A 17419-nucleotide genomic window follows, 5' to 3' on the forward strand; every position below is an offset into this window, starting at 1 on the left:
GATACACCCCTTTATGGATCCACCCTTGCATAGCCACACCCAGTTATAATGCTATCCCCCCCAGATTTGTAGGGGTTCCTACACCCCTGGCCTGGAGTATCTCCCTAAAGTGTACCAGTCAGTAGGAAAACAAGGGTGTAAGTAAGTCCATGGCTACATAGAGATAGTTATTAAGATTCTGGACATACCACTTTAGTCTCTGTTACTATGCAAATTAAGCCTTTTATTTGTTATTATGCAAATGAGGCTCAAGTGCCAAGGGGGCATTCCTCAAGATGACGAGAACCCAGGCAATCAAAGAGAAAAAAAGCTCACACTGAAAATAGATATCTATATATAATAATATCTCATGCAATAGCTTTATTACAAAAAAACAGTCAAGTTACAAGTTTAAAACCATTAATGGCTCTCTGAAGAGCCACAACACAGCTTTAGAGCAGGGCCATGACCTCCTGCTCTGAGTAAATGACCCCGTCCTACTGGTGATCAAATGACAATCAGTGTCGACTCCATGTGGCTATATACATGCAGGTACATACATAGACAGAGCAAGCACTCCTATGATAACAATGTAGCCCTATATCACAACAATAATGCAACAATACTATACTGGAACAATGCTGTCTTATACAATACCACAATAGCACAGCTACAATCCACAGAGACCAGCGACACAGGTGCTACAACAGAGGACGGGGTCAAAGAACCCCACGCGTTCCGTCACAAGCGACTTCCTCAGGGGTGTTCTGAGGAAGTCGCTTGTGACGGAACGCGTGGGGTTCTTTGGCCCCGTCCTCTGTTGTAGCACCTGTGTCGTTTATCTCTGTGGATTGTAGCTGTACTATTGTGGTATTGTATAAGACAGCATTGTTCCAGTATAGTATTGTTGCATTATTGTTGTGATATAGGACTACATTGTTATCACAGGAGTGCTTGCTCTGTCTATGTATGTACCTGCATGTACCTACATGACTGATTGTCATTTGATCACCAGTAGGACGGGGTCATTTACTCAGAGCAGGAGGTCATGGCCCTGCTCTAAAGCTGTGTTGTGGCTCTTCAGAGAGCCATTAATGGTTTTAAACTTGTAACTTGACTATTTTTTGTAATAAAGCTATTGCATTAGATATTATGGTGTGCATTCTATTTTCAGTGTGAGCTTTTTTTCTCTTTGATAGTATTGTTTATTACACTGAATTGCACCCATCCTTACACGATATATTATAGTGAGCCCCCCGTATTTTTCTATTGTTGGAGAACCCAGGCAAGGCGAGCCCAAATATTCTTCAACTAGTGGCTAGACAGTATAAAAATGATAATAACCTGATAATGATAATAAAAACATGTCAACTTTATGAAGCAAACATAAAGTAGACATATTGTGTATGTGAATCAATGTATAATTTATTTGGAATATCCATTTTCCTTATAAGCAGAGAGCTTTAAAGTAAAAAAAAAATGCTACATTTTCAATTTTTTCATAAAATTTTGGAATTTTTCACAAAGAAATGATACAAGTATCGACAAAATTTTACCACTAACATAAAGTAGAATATGTCACGAAAAAACAATCTCGGAATCAGAATGAAAGGTAAAGCATCCCAGAGTTATTAATGTTTGAAGTGACAGTGGTCAGATGTTAAAAAAATGGCTGGGTCATTAAGGTATATTTGGGCTGAGTCCTTAAGGGGTTAACATTTTGTAAGTTAGTATGCTTATAATTGTCCTCTTCTGACCTCTATAATACTTTTATTTTTCTGTATATGGGGCTGTATGAGGACTCATTTTTTTTTGTGCAGTGATCTTCAGTTTTTACCAGTACTATTTTTCTTTTGATGGGACTTTTTGATCAATTTTTTGTAAAACAAACTTGTGGTATATGAAGTGACCAAAAATCTGCAATTCTGGACTTTGGTATTTTTTACACTTACACAGATCACCATGCGGTTTCACTAATAATATATTTTAATAGATCGAACATTTCCGCATGCGGCGATTCCAAATATGTTTATGTTTATTTTTGTTTGCTCCAAAAATGGGAAGAGTGGGGGTCATTGAAACTTTTATTAGGGGAGGGGCTTTTCTACATTTATTAACACTTAAGGGTAGGGTCCCACGGAGCATATATAATATTGCGCAGAGGGAAATATGCTTCGTATTCTCCTATAAGCAGATGTACAGGGCTACCTGGCAGCAGTCCTGTGTGTGGACTGAGGTTTGGAGGTGAGGACAGTGAGCTGTGTATTTGTAGCTGACCTCCAAACCTCACTGCACACACTGAGCTGCCACTGGAAAGCCCTGTGTGTCTGATCATAGAAGAAAATGCAGCTTATTTCCCTTTGGTATTTAGCACCAAGACATTAGCAGCAGGTCCATAAGGTCACAGTTTGGGACTTCTTTGGGGTCTCCAAAGCATGTAGTACATAAGAAGTAAAGCAATACATAATATTAAATGAGTGATCATGGTACAGTTCCCTTAAAAATTCAGCATTTTAATGTTCATATTTTACTATTCCTTTTTGGTACGGACATTTTGTAATGATCTGATCTCAGTATTCATCAAATCTCTAGAGTCATCACGTTTTTCCATAATAGCCAATTATAAATATCAATTGCCAACTGGCTCTTCTCCAGTGAACATTTGGTTTTCATAAGTGGCACACTCTCAGATTGTTCCTGCAGCACAAAACCTACACAGTGCCAGGGACTTAGGCTTCATTGTGTACCAAAACTTGTTATTATGTAGGGGCCTCTGGGACCAATGCTCACCGATGTGGGACTGCAAAAAATCAAAATGGATTAAGTTTAATTTAACGTGGAAAATGTCTGTAATATGGTAACAAAATTTTTGAAATTTGTTTGTAATCCCTGGCACAATCCAATCTCATTCGGATGAACGGTGACCCATATATCTGAAGCATCAAAACAAAAGGGATGTTTACTGGTTCAATTACGGAGACTGTCATTCTCCAGAATCAAACAAAACTAATGTTAATTGAAATTGTGCAATAAAAATGAATCTTATTATATTCTTAAGGGGTGTTAAAAACATTGCTATAAAATACTAAAATTATGGTATAACAAGATAAATATGTTATTTTTCGTACTATTTCTGCTGGCTTTTTTATGTTAAATACTTGCCTATGGCGCTCTCACAACATGATGTAAATACAAATTATTAAGAAATATAGATGAGTTATATACCCAAAGACCTCCACATCGCCACATAATTACTACTCGCTGGGCTAATTATACAGCAAATAATTACACATGTAAAGGCTGTTTGCCTAAAGTTTTCTTTACATACTATGTAGAGAGCACTTTATGTGGGGTCCGTAATAAGTAACAATTTCCATTGAGGTTTTCTCTTAAGGAGACATACAATGACTATCATTTTCATTTGAAACCTGGGAATATATGCCTTTAGTTTTTGTATCCAAAGCCAATTTTTCCGAATTCCACCTAATTAAAAGGTAGCACCCACTGTTTGATGCCCTACCCTTGAAATCTATAACAAAATAAGGAATTATGCACATGGTAAAAGTCTGTGCATGGAGCGCATACATTTGCATGAGTCCTTGTTCTTATGCACATGTCCTCAATATGCATCCCGATACCTGCAGACCATAAAAAAAAATGTAAATGATAAATAGAAATCCTTCTGACATTTCCTCCACTCCTGCACTAGGCCTCTTCATGGCTCCATTATCTGGAGTGGTACCGGACCCGCCACGAGATGAAACAATGTCATTTGGCCAGGTGCAGAAGGAGGTCCTGCACCACAAACAGAGGGAAGGATGTAAAGGCCTCAGTGCAGAAGCAGAGGAAAGAAGAGTGTTTATTCTTTTTTTTTTTTGGGGGGGGGGGGGCACTACCTAATGGGGGTATCTACCTAATAGGAGGTTCCCTACCTACCTCAAGTGTGTCCTTCATATAAGGATATACTGGCTAATGTCTCAATTTTACATCAGTTTTGAGGGTTAGCTAATGTCATTGTTTACAGTAACCACAGTTGTGAAACCACATTGGGGGAGATTTATCAAAACCTATGCAGAGGAAAACTTGCCCAGTTGCCCATAGCAACCAATCAGCTTGCTTCTTTCATTTTTATGTAGGCCTGTGAAAAATGAAAGAAGCAATCTGATTGGTTGCTATGTGCAACTGGGCAAATTTTCCTCTGCACAGGTTTTGATAAATCTACCCCATTGTGATCCATAGGTGCAGGTCCTCCACTCCAACGTAGGTGCACAACTGCATTTGGAGTTGAGCACCTTGTATCACCTTAGATCACATCAATGTAAGTGTTTCCGTACCTACCTGACTACCTAACTACTGGGAGCTTCTACCTAAAAGGAGAGGGTACTCTACCTACCTAGCTACTGGGGGCTTTATCTTAATAGGAGGATCCCCTACTTACCCTACTTTCTGGGGGATTTTACCTAAAAGGATTCCTTACCTACCTACCGAAGGCTTCTCCATAATTAGGATGGGGGATTCCCTACCTAACTACTGGGGGCATATCTGAATTATGAGTGTCAGTGAAAGGGTCTGTTTTACTTTCCAAAAAAACATACCTTACATACCTGCCTGATGTAAAAGAGCGCTTGCTTAAGATGTGCCATTTAATACGTACGTGTTAATACATTTGGTGCAAAGATGTTTGTGTTGTTTGGCACTAGACTTGCATAAATTATGTTACATCTGCTGGACCATGGAAGACCACACCCCTCCTTATAAACCCCACCCACTAAAAATGGGAAACAAAGTGCAAAAAAAGGCAAAAGTCACAAACTTGTGTGCAAGCCTAATTTTTCACACAAATTTGCATTATTGATGCTACCTATGTTTTGATCTGCAATACCAGACACAGCCAATTGTTAAGAGTGGTGCACTACTAAGTTGGGCTGTCCTGAAACCAGTCCCCCCCCCCCCCCGCACACCTTCCCCCCTTACAAATGAACGTTCATCACGGGAGGGGTAAGACTGTTCTGGCGCCAGTTTATTCCTCACTGAACAACAAGTTGGGAGTCAAAATCTAGTATGCCCAACCCTGCTCTGCACAGACATCATCTAACAGTGAAAAATGGGGAGGCAACCACCATACAACTTATAAAGCCAGCCAAACCCATCTGCGGCTGCAGATTTTGGTATAAGATATATGGACACCTTTAGTCCTGCTTGTCCTCACTACACAGAGCCAGAGCTCTGGTTGTCCTCACTACACAGAGCCCTGCTTGTCCTCAGTGCACAGAGCCCTGCTTGTCCTCACTGCACAGAACCCTACTTGTCCTCAGTGTACAGAGCCCTGCTTATCCTCACTGCACAGAACCCTGCTTGTCCTCAGTGTACAGAGCCCTGCTTGTCCTCACTGCACAGAACCCTGCTTGTCCTCAGTGTACAGAGCCCTGCTTGTCCTCACTGCACAGAACACTGTTTGTTCTCACTGCACAGAGCCCTGCTTGTCCTCAGTGCACATAGCCCTGCTTGTCCTCAGTGCACATAGCCCTGCTTGTCCTCAGTGTACAGAGCCCTGCTTGTCCTCACTACACAGAGCCAGAGCTCTGGTTGTCCTCACTACACAGAGCCCTGCTTGTCCTCAGTGCACAGAGCCCTGCTTGTCCTCACTGCACAGAACCCTGCTTGTCCTCAGTGTACAGAGCCCTGCTTATCCTCTCTGCACAGAACCCTGCTTGTCCTCAGTGTACAGAGCCCTGCTTGTCCTCACTGCACAGAACCCTGCTTGTCCTCAGTGTACAGAGCCCTGCTTGTCCTCACTGCACAGAACACTGTTTGTTCTCACTGCACAGAGCCCTGCTTGTCCTCAGTGCACATAGCCCTGCTTGTCCTCAGTGCACAAAGCCCTGCTTGTCCTCAGTGTACAGAGCCCTGCTTGTCCTCAGTGTACAGAGCCCTGCTTGTCTTCAGTGTACATAGCCCTGCTTGTCCTCACTGCACAGAGCCCTGCTTGTCCTCAGTGCACAGAGCCCTGCTTGTCCTCAGTGCACAGAGCCCTGCTTGTCCTCAGTGCACAGAGCCCTGCTTGTCCTCAGTGCACAGAGCCCTGCTTGTCCTCAGTGTACAGAGCCCTGCTTGTCCTCAGTGTACAGAGCCCTGCTTGTCCTCACTGCACAGAGCCCTGCTTGTCCTCAGTGTACAGAGTCCTGCTTGTCCACAGTGTACAGAGCCCTGCTTGTCCATTCACACTTCCTGTATTTGTACTCCTCACAAAGACTCACAGATAATAGCTGTAAGGACAAAAATATAAATTTTTTTAACCAATGTATATTACAAATATACATATAATGGTATTATCTACGTTATATAAAAAGTTTTTGTTAATGACAGGTACACTTTAATTGTTTACCTGGACACAGTGCCATATAGTTTGTTGTGGCCATGCTTGGTACTCCAACTCACACCAGGACCCCACTGTTTTCGTATTGATAACCTATCCTAAGCATATATTACATCTATGAAGCCACATTACTGGATAAGTCCTTTTTTGATTGGTTGAAGTTACCACCCAATAACTGCACACATGTACAGTGTTGTTAGTAACTGAAATGATTCCTTCAGAGTAGTGCTCTGTTTTATGTATCCAATGCATGGTCCCTGATGCACCTCCACCCTATCATGAGTGTTCCTTGGCTGCAGGGATGCCCTGATATAAAGAAGTCTTGAAAACTGATACAGTACAGGATCATTATCATTGCTGTTGAACAACACTGCCTTTAAGACTATTGTTAGATGTTTATTTTAAAGCAGAATGTAAAACCTTTCATAACATTAAAGCTTGATGATTCTCTAAAGAACACTATTCCCACAGAGTTGTGCAACCATGTGGAATATAATTAGATTTGTTTATAACAAGACTCAGACATTAAGGAACCTGCTCAGTAACAGTACGGTAAATGCAAAGCCATTATCCACTGGGAGCGTAAAACACTCTTTTTAAAATAATTATTCTGGTGGTGATCTATTAGATGTTAAGTGAAAAATAAAGCCAAAGTGTTGCATTTTTGAAATGCAACTTATATGTATTCAAGTTCCTATTGCTTAGATTTTTCATGTAGAGATGTGCATTATGGATATATACCTATTACTATAACACATTCTTGTTTCCAAAATTAAAGGCCTGTCAGGTTATGATATAAATATTTCTCAAATTAGCCTGATCATCAAAAAAATATGGATCTTACCAAATGGACTTTGCTGCAATAGCCGCCCACTAAACACTTTAATCCAAACCACAGTGTTAGAATGATACATTCCTTTCAGGCTTCCATATGCGGTTAGATTTCAGCTCCCTGACTTACATTATCTTATTTGAGGTTACTGCCTCGGTTACAGATTTTTGAAACACTTGTATCTTCCAACATTTTGTCCTGGCCTGGACCCGAAGCAAAACCAGTCTGCGCTGGCCCAGTACGGGAGGTGTTACCTCGTGCTCCTGCTGTCCTGTCAGGCAGCCTCCTTCAATGTCCCCAAGGACCCCTGCACTTGTTTCCCCATTGTAAATATGTTTTACCATGTAAAGTGTTATAAAATGTAATGTTGCTTTAAGAGTTATACCATATGATATGTCATGTGATTGTTCACCAAGAGCTACCAGTGACCAGGTGATTTCAAAAATGACCTATGGGCTCCCTGCTAGTCTTCCCCATATAAGCCCTGTGTGGAGCTAGCTTCTCTTTTTATTTTTAGCTCTGCTCTTGCTTCTTGCTGAGGTGCAGTGCAGTCGTGCCTAGTGTGTGTGTCCAGAATGTTGGAGACCTCAAAGTCAAGTCCTGCAGCCACCATCAAGTCAAGTAAGCCAAAGTCACAGCTTTATGAGTCAAGTCAGTCCCTGTCATCTGTCAAGTCTGCGTGGTCTGCATTCAATTGTCCAGTCCTACTACAAGTCCCAGCAAGCCCTTAAGGTCTCTGCGTCACTGGTCACCTCCTTGGGCCCTGGCTGAACTGTATAGACTTTACCAACTGTCTACCCTCAGTAAAGCTACCGTTGTCCGTAACTTGGCATCTGAGTCTTTATTGACCCCATGCCTAGCCCAGGATCCAGCAATATACCTTTGGGTGGTTATAGGCTAAACCATGCCCTGGCGTCACAAATATAAGGGGTTACTGCCATCTGCCCCTAGGGTAACAACATCTGCCTTGCACCACACACCCCACCACCACAAGTGATCAGCCTAATGTGTTGAATAAAAGTAAACATTAAAATTATTATCTGTTCTGCTCCATGTCACTTACATTCTCCCTATGTATGTCTCAGAAGTATAGTATCCAAGATGAGAGGGGACAGGTTCCAGTCGTGATCATTGCATGCAGACAAAACACTGCACACAGTGACCAATAGCTGCAAGATGTTGACAATATTGGTCATGGCGTGTGGCGGCTGGCACTCGCTCCCTCTCGTGCCAGAAGGGATACTACCAAGAGATGCTAAGGGAGGAAGTGTGCACCGAGGAGAAGAACAGGTAAGTCCTTTTCTGCTCAATGGACAACCCCTATGATATCAGGACATTCTTATTCACACATATCAGAGAGATCTATTAAACCTTAAGTGAAGGAAAATTACAGTACTTACATAGCTACATAATGCATAAGGTTAAAAAAGACAGAATCCATCAAGTTCAACCTAAAAACCTACTGTGTTGATCCAGAGGAAGGCAAAAAACTCCTGTAAGGCTGATGCCAATTGCCCCATACCACAGGAAAAAATTCCTTCCTAACTCAAATATGGCAATCCAAAATTATCCATGGATCAAAAATCATCAAAAATCTGATTGATTCTTTCTTTTGTTAAATAGACTTCTGAAATACAAAAGCTGGACTTGCTATAGGAAACTGCTCCACTGTTCAGATGTATCCTATCCCGCTGCACATAATTTAAATAAAATATGAAGATTCCACTAACGGGTGAGTAACACAATCTGTTTTCTTCCATAATGTTTTCCTCTTTAAAAAAAAAAAAATCTATGTGCTATCTCCAGAGAATGCTGCAATTTTGTTTTCCTATTTGTATGCTTTAGGACTAAGAGGCTAGGTCTACCCTCGACATAATATGGTCCCTCTAGGCGTAGCCTGGCTTGTTCCTGCACTATACTTGGGATGGTTACTTGCTTACTAATTTTCCACTTGGGATTGTCTTAGTAACTGCACTGCCTTAAAGGGGTTATCCACCACAATTTGACAGAGTACCATTACTCTTACAAAGTGGATACAATTATGAGTAGGAACAATTACCCCCTAACACTCTAAATAAAACTAAGTTCATCCATGTAATACACAGAAGCAGAAAAAACATTTTTTATGTAATAAACACAGAAATATAGCCCTCAACATTTGGGAGAAAGACTTAAAAAAGTCACAGAACCTTGTAAAGCTACAGCCACCCGGACTATGTCCAGTGTAGCAGCTGGTACTTCTGAGCTGGGCCACCATAAGTGTATTCCTGATATAGATGCATTTCCAAAGATTATAGATGCTGTCTGGAGTGTCATGAGAAAGACAAGGATTTCCTTGCATTACATCAAGTGCCTGATCAGTTTGGTAAGTACACTAAGCAGTATGTGAATACTGTGCACCATTGGTTTTTACACACTATAGTTGAAATTGAATGGACATACAAGAAATAATTCCCCTATTATTCTAATGCCTTTAAAAGATAGAAGAAAGGGTGACCAATGTAAATTGCTGCTTACTAAGAATACTTTTTTATTCTAGTAGATGTGTTAGGCTTAGGTAGGCTACAGGCACTGTATCTCAACACATTTGTTTTACTCAAATACTGTTCATTGGAGCTTGATTTATGTTTATAGTGGCCAAAGCATGATAGATACATTATGAGATCTGAGGAAATTTACTTCCTCTCCTGCTGCTACTGCATTTATACTGCCTGTCACCGAGTGCACCGACTATAGGAAGGAGAGCTGATGAGTCGTGTCTCTGCCACGTTTGAGAGTGCAGCGGTTGGTGACAGGAGCGGAGAGGAGCGTAACAGTGATAAAGCTATTAATATCTCCCTGGATTTATATTTTCTTAAGCTTATTAGGATTATTATATGTACAGTGATAGAAAAGTTCTACTGATCTGTAGTCTAAAGGTACTTACCGAATCAAAAATGTACAGATCACAAGCACGTGATAAAAAGAGAGCAAATCAACAATAAATTATAAATGGCTAAAAAATGGTAATGGCTATGCAAAAAAAAGGCATCAAGAAAACATTGAGGAGGTAGTATATAACTTGGTAAAAATGTATCTACTAAGTGAGGAGAAAATTTCTCTACCAAGGAAATATACAAAAAACTTTCACATTGGAAAATAGGAGGATACATAGAGGTAAACCAGAGTGACTATATAGTGGGGATCAAAAGTTTGGGCACCCCAGGTAAAAAATTGTATTAATGTGCATAAAGAAGCCAAGGAAAGATGGAAAAATCTCCAAAAGGCATCAAATTACAGATTAGACATTCTTATAATATGTCAACGAAAGTTAGATTTTATTTCCATCATTTACACTTTCAAAATAACAGAAAACAAAAAAATGGCGTCTGCAAAAGTTTGGGCACCCTGCAGAGTTAATATCTTGTACTGCCCCCTTTGGCACGTATCACAGCTTGTAAACGCTTTTTTTAGCCAGCCAAGAGTCTTTCAATTCTTGCTTGAGGTATCTTTGCCCATTCTTCCTTACAAAAGTCTTCCAGTTCTTTGAGATTTCTGGGCTGTCTGTCACGCACTGCTCTTTTAAGGTCTATCCATAGATTTTCAATTATGTTGAGGTCAGGAGATTGTGAAGGCCATGGCAAAACCTTCAGTTTACGCCTTGTGATGTAATCCCCCGTGGATATTGAGGTGTGTTTAGGATCATTATCGATTTGTAGAAGCCATCCTCTCTTTAACTTCAGCTTTTTCACAGATGGCATCAAGTTAGCATCCAAAATTTGCTGAAATTTTATTGAATCCATTTTTCCTTCTACTCGTGAGATGTTCCCTGTGCCACTGGCTGCAATACAACCCCAAAGCATGATTAATCCACCCCCATGCTTAACAGTTGGACAGAGGTTCTTTTCATTAAATTCTGTTCCCCTTCTTCTCCAAACGTACCTTTGCTCATTCCGGCCAAAAAGTTAAATTTTAACCTCATTGGCCCACAGGACTTGTTTCCAAAATGCATCAGGCTTGTCTATATGTTCATTTGCAAAGTTCAGACGCTGATTTTTGTGGTGAGGACGTAGAAGAGGTTTTCTTCTGATTACTCTTCCATGAAGACCATATTTGTTCAAGTATCTCTTTATAATGGAATATTGTATTTTATATTATATTTTTCTTTCTTTTATTAGTTTTTATGGAATTTGTTTTTGTTTGTTAACCCACTAACGACCATGAATGTAAAGATACATCCTGGTGCAGAGCTACTTTGCTCCATTTATTTGCTTTATGCTTTATTTGTCCTGGCGACACTTTTTTTTCTCTGTGCAACAGAATTTTATATCATGTGACAGAATTTTCCCGACATGTGCGAAACATTGAAAAATACGTGTAAGAAAAAATAGTTGGAGAAAAAAATAACACTCTGAAAATACTAATACTCTTAGTAAATCAGGGCCAATAAGTGGACTTTAAAGGGGCAACTATAAAATGTTGAGGGGTTCAAATGCAGTAAAGTCAATGGGGATGTGGGTAGATAGATAGATAGACAGACAGACAGATAGATAATTATATAGATAGATATCCAAAAAGCAAGATTCCAACAGTACTCCAGAGTAAGTGATAACACTGTGATGTTTATTCACCCATGTTTAAATTGCGACATTTCGACCACCCACTGTGGTCTTTCTTGAGCATAGTTCAAGTGACAATCAACAGGGTATATATAGGGCTGTGTCCAACCAGCAATCAATTAAATGACAATACAAAATTGTGCAGTGTAATAAGATAAAAACATATGAGAGGAGACGGAGCAAAATGACACTCACCCGACCCGCTGGATACTATTCATAGCATAATAAGCGTTAAAACGCCATTGCTATTATCAGCGCCCGCGCCAAACTGCCGGACAGTGTACATGTCTGTATGACATCACTGCTGAGTCATGGCCAATCATACTTAAGCATCATAGTCATCAGGGTAACATACCAGGTGATTGCTCGCGCCTGCACGATAGACACCATTGAAGTCTGCCATACTGAAACCTGAATGCCCATAAATGAATATACATATTGTGCATGAATAACAAAGTTGTCCGATCGCTCGTACCTAAACAAGTGGCAGTGACCACTGGGTGTATATTACATCCAGATAGGACACTATTCGGGCAACTGAGGTACTGTTTGTTATGGCGACTCATGTTGCTCCAGCTGACTTACCTATCTTCCTGCGCGGACACCTATATAAAACAATAGATGACAGAGAATCCGGGCAATCAGAAGCATACATGAATCGCCATTCAGCGTTAGTACTGTGAATATAAAGTAGTTGAAGGGGTTCAAAGGGGATGTGATCTGCTGTCCTCGTTCTGTTTATCTGTAAAATCAACAGAACGAGGTGGTGGCAGTCACATTGGGGCCCTGATGCCAAAGGGGGCCCCAAGGCACATCCGTGCCATAAGATGCCAGTACTGTGATTGGCACATGGGGCCCTATTGCAGATTTTGCTTCAGGGCCCAGAAGCTACAAGTTAAGCCTCTGCCTGGATGGGTTGGGCCCTTTAGGATGGCCCTTCTTTTATGACATCCACATGCCATAACATGATATATTCCCATGTGTACTGTATATTTTGAAATAATAATCTGAACATTCTGGAATACAAAATACAGATATTAAACCATATTTCATCTAATAATAAAGTGTGGTTTTCAATCAGGGTGCCTCCAGCTGTTGCATTAGTTGCAGATTGATCCCTCCACCCATTGAAGCAGACAGACTCCCTTTCATCAGCTGACTAGTGAGTCAGGTCTCGGCCACATTGCAACCTGGGAAAAATCTGAGACAACAGTCATTTTGTATGCTGTTAAAAATATTGGAGTGAAAAATCACAGAAGAATTGTGAGAAAACCATCACACACAGGTACAGACACTATATTATAAACTATACTAAATTTACAGCCCCTGTAGCATAGTCAAATAAAATAAAAATTCCTGGAATACCCCTTTAATTTCACTGGTACCTTATTATTATATTGGACCTGCAATTACTTGATTACATCATCTCACATTCTCAGTATATTGTGTAAGTTGTCCTTCATGTCCTTACATTTTGCAGTTCTGTATGCTCTTCAGGGTGAGACACAGTGTTTTGGTACACTCCTGTACATAGCGTGAATAATAATCACACACCATGATGAATCTCGCACTTATGCAACACTGTTTCTGTGACACTTCCAAATGGTTTTGCTATTTTATATTTACACTGAGGCTCTGCAAATTGCCCTCATGATAGAGATATAAAACCATTTCGGCACAAGGATGGAGTGTAGAATGTTAATCTCCGAACATTGTCTTGATTGCTAAGGCAGACTAGACCATTTAACTGTAATCACCTCTGTACTTTCATTCTCTAGGAATGAATACAATAAACGGAGCATAACTTCAATTTCCAGAAGATCACTTACATTCATAAAAAAAAAAGAATATGCAAAGCTTAAGATCCTTGTGTGTGTTCAATAGGTATTGTTCATACTATTCAACCGTAATTGCTTCATTCATAACAAGACTCAAACATACGGACAGTAAATTGTAGAGAAACCTCTCAGATACTGTATAGTGGTCTTATTTATACGTAAATGGCCATTAGCACCTTGAACAAAGTCATTTTTTGTATAGCCAAATAATTTGCAGCTTTTTATCCTTTAGTGCTACTTTGGTCTAAAATAACTACTAACTAGGCATTCTTGTCTATCGTTTTATTGGCCAGTTGTATGCAAATAAACCTTAATCACTGTACAGTGGAAAATTCTGAAACTTTTTACCATACATTAGTTTCTCATTTTCTTAAGATTGCTGCTTGCTTTCAGTGAACAAAAACATTAATTGTATCACCTGTAATATACCAGACATCTGACCGACCCCATTCAAGTCAATAGAATCTGATGAGACAATGCGGTGTTAGTTGCGCTCCACCCTGTTCAGGGTCCATGATCGATCGTGATGGATTTTTAACATCTGTATAGTCTACAATGGTGCATAAAAGTTTGTGAACCCTACAGAATTTTTTATATTCCTGTATAAATTTGATTTAAAGCTGCATGAGATTCACACACAATACCAAAAAGGAGATAAAGAGAGTGAAATTGAACAAATGAGTCAAAATATTAGATTGGTCATTTATATAATAAGGAAAATGCAATATCACATATCAAAATCCAATATCACATTGCTATGGCAAAGGTATGTGAACCTTTGCTTTCAGTATCTGCAATGAAGCCCTTGTATAGCAATAATTGCATCGAAATGTTTGCAAAACATTTTTTTTTTTTTAAATATCAGCCACTGTAAAAAAGGATGTGGTTTAGGGGGCTTCTCCCAGAGTATTTAGATATAGAAATTATTGTTTGTCAGTACAGTGTAGGAGGAGTTGGCAGCTTAAGATGCTACTTAAATGGGCACTGTCAGATATAAAAACTTTTTATATGTTGTACATTGTTTTTCTAATCTACTTCTTTTACAAAATTTCACATTATATTACAGAAAACTGCCTTTGAAAATCCCACCACTAGGGGTCCCCATACCTCCTGGGACACTGATGTGTCTTACAGCAGCATGAGTGTGTCCAAAGGTCATGGACACGAGATGGCTGATTGAAAAGACTGCAGAAGGAACACAGCAACACTGCCGTAACACAGAGTTTTAACAAATATGTGCCTCCAGCTGTTTCAAAACTACAACTCCAAGCATGCCTGGACAGTCAAAGGATATCTGGGCATGCTAGGAGTTGTAGTTTTGCAAAAACTGTAGGCATACAATTAAAGGCAACACTACTGTTAAAAAAGAGTAATCCAAACACTGTACCTCCAACTATTCCAAAAGTAGAAGTCTCAGCATTACAAGACTAGCAAAGGATAAACACAAAAAAAAGAAAAATAGCCAGCACAACTACCTAAAACACGGGTGCACGCTGCGTTGTCAAATACAAAGTATACAAGTATGCAGAAGCACTCTTGGCCAAAAAATGGAGGCTCGTAGCGCACTTTTTGATCAAAATGTGTCCCCCCCCCATCCACCACAAGGATGTGGCCTCTTGTTAGATGGGACCCTAACATGCTTTATCCAATCACCTCTGCTGAGCATATGGTCTCTGACTGGCTATGTGGATTTTCTCATACTCTGGACAGTTCCTAAAATGGACAGAGATGTCAACAGAGAGCACTGTGGTAGTGACCGAAGAGAAATCCAAAAAGAAAAGCATTTCCTCTGTAGCATACAGCCCCTAAAAAGTACTGGAAGGATTAAGATTTTTTAATAGAAGTAATTTACAAATCTGTTTAACTTTCTGGCACCAGTTGATTTAAAAAAAAGAAAAAGTTTTCCATGGGAGTACCCCTTTAAGCATATTAGGGTCCCATCCGACAAGAGGCCACCTCCGCGTGGTGGATGGGGGACACGTTTTGATCAAAAAGTGCGCTAAGAGCATCCATTTTTTGACCAAGAGTGCTGCTGCAACCTTCTTTTTTTGACTGCCAAAGGATGACACACATGAATGACATAGGAAGACCTAAATTCAATAATCATTGTGTCTGTGTGATAAAGACATAAAGCAAGAAAAAAACAGAGAAAGCAACAGCTATAACTGTACAAAATAGGCAGCGCTTCACCCCAAACACTAAACACCTCAGTAATAAAGACTAAAGTCGATTAAACTCCCCCGGTATATGTTAAAGGCAGTAGCAGCTCACCACTGTCCCACCACAACACCTTAGAGCCCAGACATCTTAGCATTTATAACAGTAGGCAAACTTCCATATCATCCACTTGTAGGCGTGTAGGTCGCTAGTTTACTTCCCGGATCCAAGTATTAGGCCGGGGGAAAATAAAATAAAAAACTAAACCAGTGCTCAGTGGGGGAAAACATAAATTGATAGGTGCATATATAGTAGCCCATTTCCACGAGCAACAAGGAGAGGGATGGGGAGAGAAGTGCTTAGCTAAGCATTGCTACTTGCCATTTATAGCATTTGGTTGGGGTCTAAACACCAGACATGTCCAGGCATGTTAAAAGCAGTTTTTAAAGGGTGATTAAAGGAGAACTCCGGAATATAAAAATTGTGGCCCATACTGCCGGCAGTAAAAAAAATAAAGATGTACATACCTTCCTCCGCTCCCCCGGGGCCTCCGGTAACCGGCTCCGGTCTCCGCCGCAATCCATTTCCTGGTTGCCGGTGGTCGGATGAGTCATACTGCGCTCAGCTAATCACCAGCTGCAGCGAAGTCAGACTCGGCCGGCGATAGGCTGAGCGGCAGTGTGAAAACGCTTCAGGACACAAAATTCTTCACTACACCGGCACCTGCGGCCGCGGCCGAAAACGTCACACTGCCGCTCAGCCTATCGTCGGCCGAGTCGGGACTTCACTGCGGCCAGTGATTGGCTGAGCGCAATATGACTCATCCGACCACCGGCTACCAGGAAGTGGATCACGGCGGAGACCGGAGCCGATTACCGGAGGCCCCGGGGGAGCGGAGGAAGGTATGTACATCTTTATTTTTTTACTGCCGGCACTATGGGGGACAATTTTTATGTTCTGGAGTTCTCCTTAAGTAGCACTTTAACCTGTTGGGGACAAAGGGCGTCCTGGTACGCCCTTGCTCCCTGGTACTTGACTCCTTAAAGACTGAGCGTTTTTCTGTTTTTGCACTTTCGTTTTTTCCTCTCCTTTCAATTTTGCACCTAAAAATCGATATGATGGCTTATTTTTTGCGCCACCAATTCTACTTTGTAATGACAACAGTCATTTTACCCAAAAATCTACAGCAAAAAGGAAAAAAAATCATAGTGCGACAAAATTGAAGAAAAAACGCAATTTTGTAAATTTTGAGGGCTTCCTTTTCTACGCAGTGCATTCTTTGGTAAAAATGACACCTTCCCTTTATTCTGTAGGTCCATACAGTTAAAATGATACCCTACTTATATAGGTTTGATTTTGTCGTACTGGAAAAAATCATAACTACATTCAGGAAAATGTATACGTTTAAAATTGTCATCTTCTGACCCCTTTAACTTTGGTATGAGGGTTCATTTTTTGCACCGTGATCTGAAGTTTTCAGCGGTACCATTTTTGTATTGATCAGACTTTTTGACCGCTTTTTATTCATTTTTTTCATGATATAAAAAGTGACCAAAAATAAGCTATATTTGACTTTTTTTTTGCGTGTACGCCATTGACCGTGCACTTTTATTAACGATATATATTTTAATATTTCGGA

At 40.4% G+C, this 17419-nt stretch overlaps 1 long non-coding RNA gene across 1 annotated transcript in view; it reads left to right on the forward strand.

The window, feature by feature from the left end:
- The window catches only part of LOC130355677 (uncharacterized), a 60647-nt gene that overhangs the window by 830 nt on the left and 42398 nt on the right, over window positions 1-17419 (forward strand). Inside the window, exon 2 of the long non-coding RNA XR_008888625.1 lies at window positions 8811-8919. This is a non-coding gene — a long non-coding RNA (uncharacterized LOC130355677). The remainder of the gene's footprint in view (window positions 1-8810; window positions 8920-17419) is intronic.

The sequence above is a fragment of the Hyla sarda genome, chromosome 2 (assembly GCF_029499605.1).
Source record: "Hyla sarda isolate aHylSar1 chromosome 2, aHylSar1.hap1, whole genome shotgun sequence".
NCBI classification, from domain to species: domain Eukaryota; kingdom Metazoa; phylum Chordata; class Amphibia; order Anura; family Hylidae; genus Hyla; species Hyla sarda.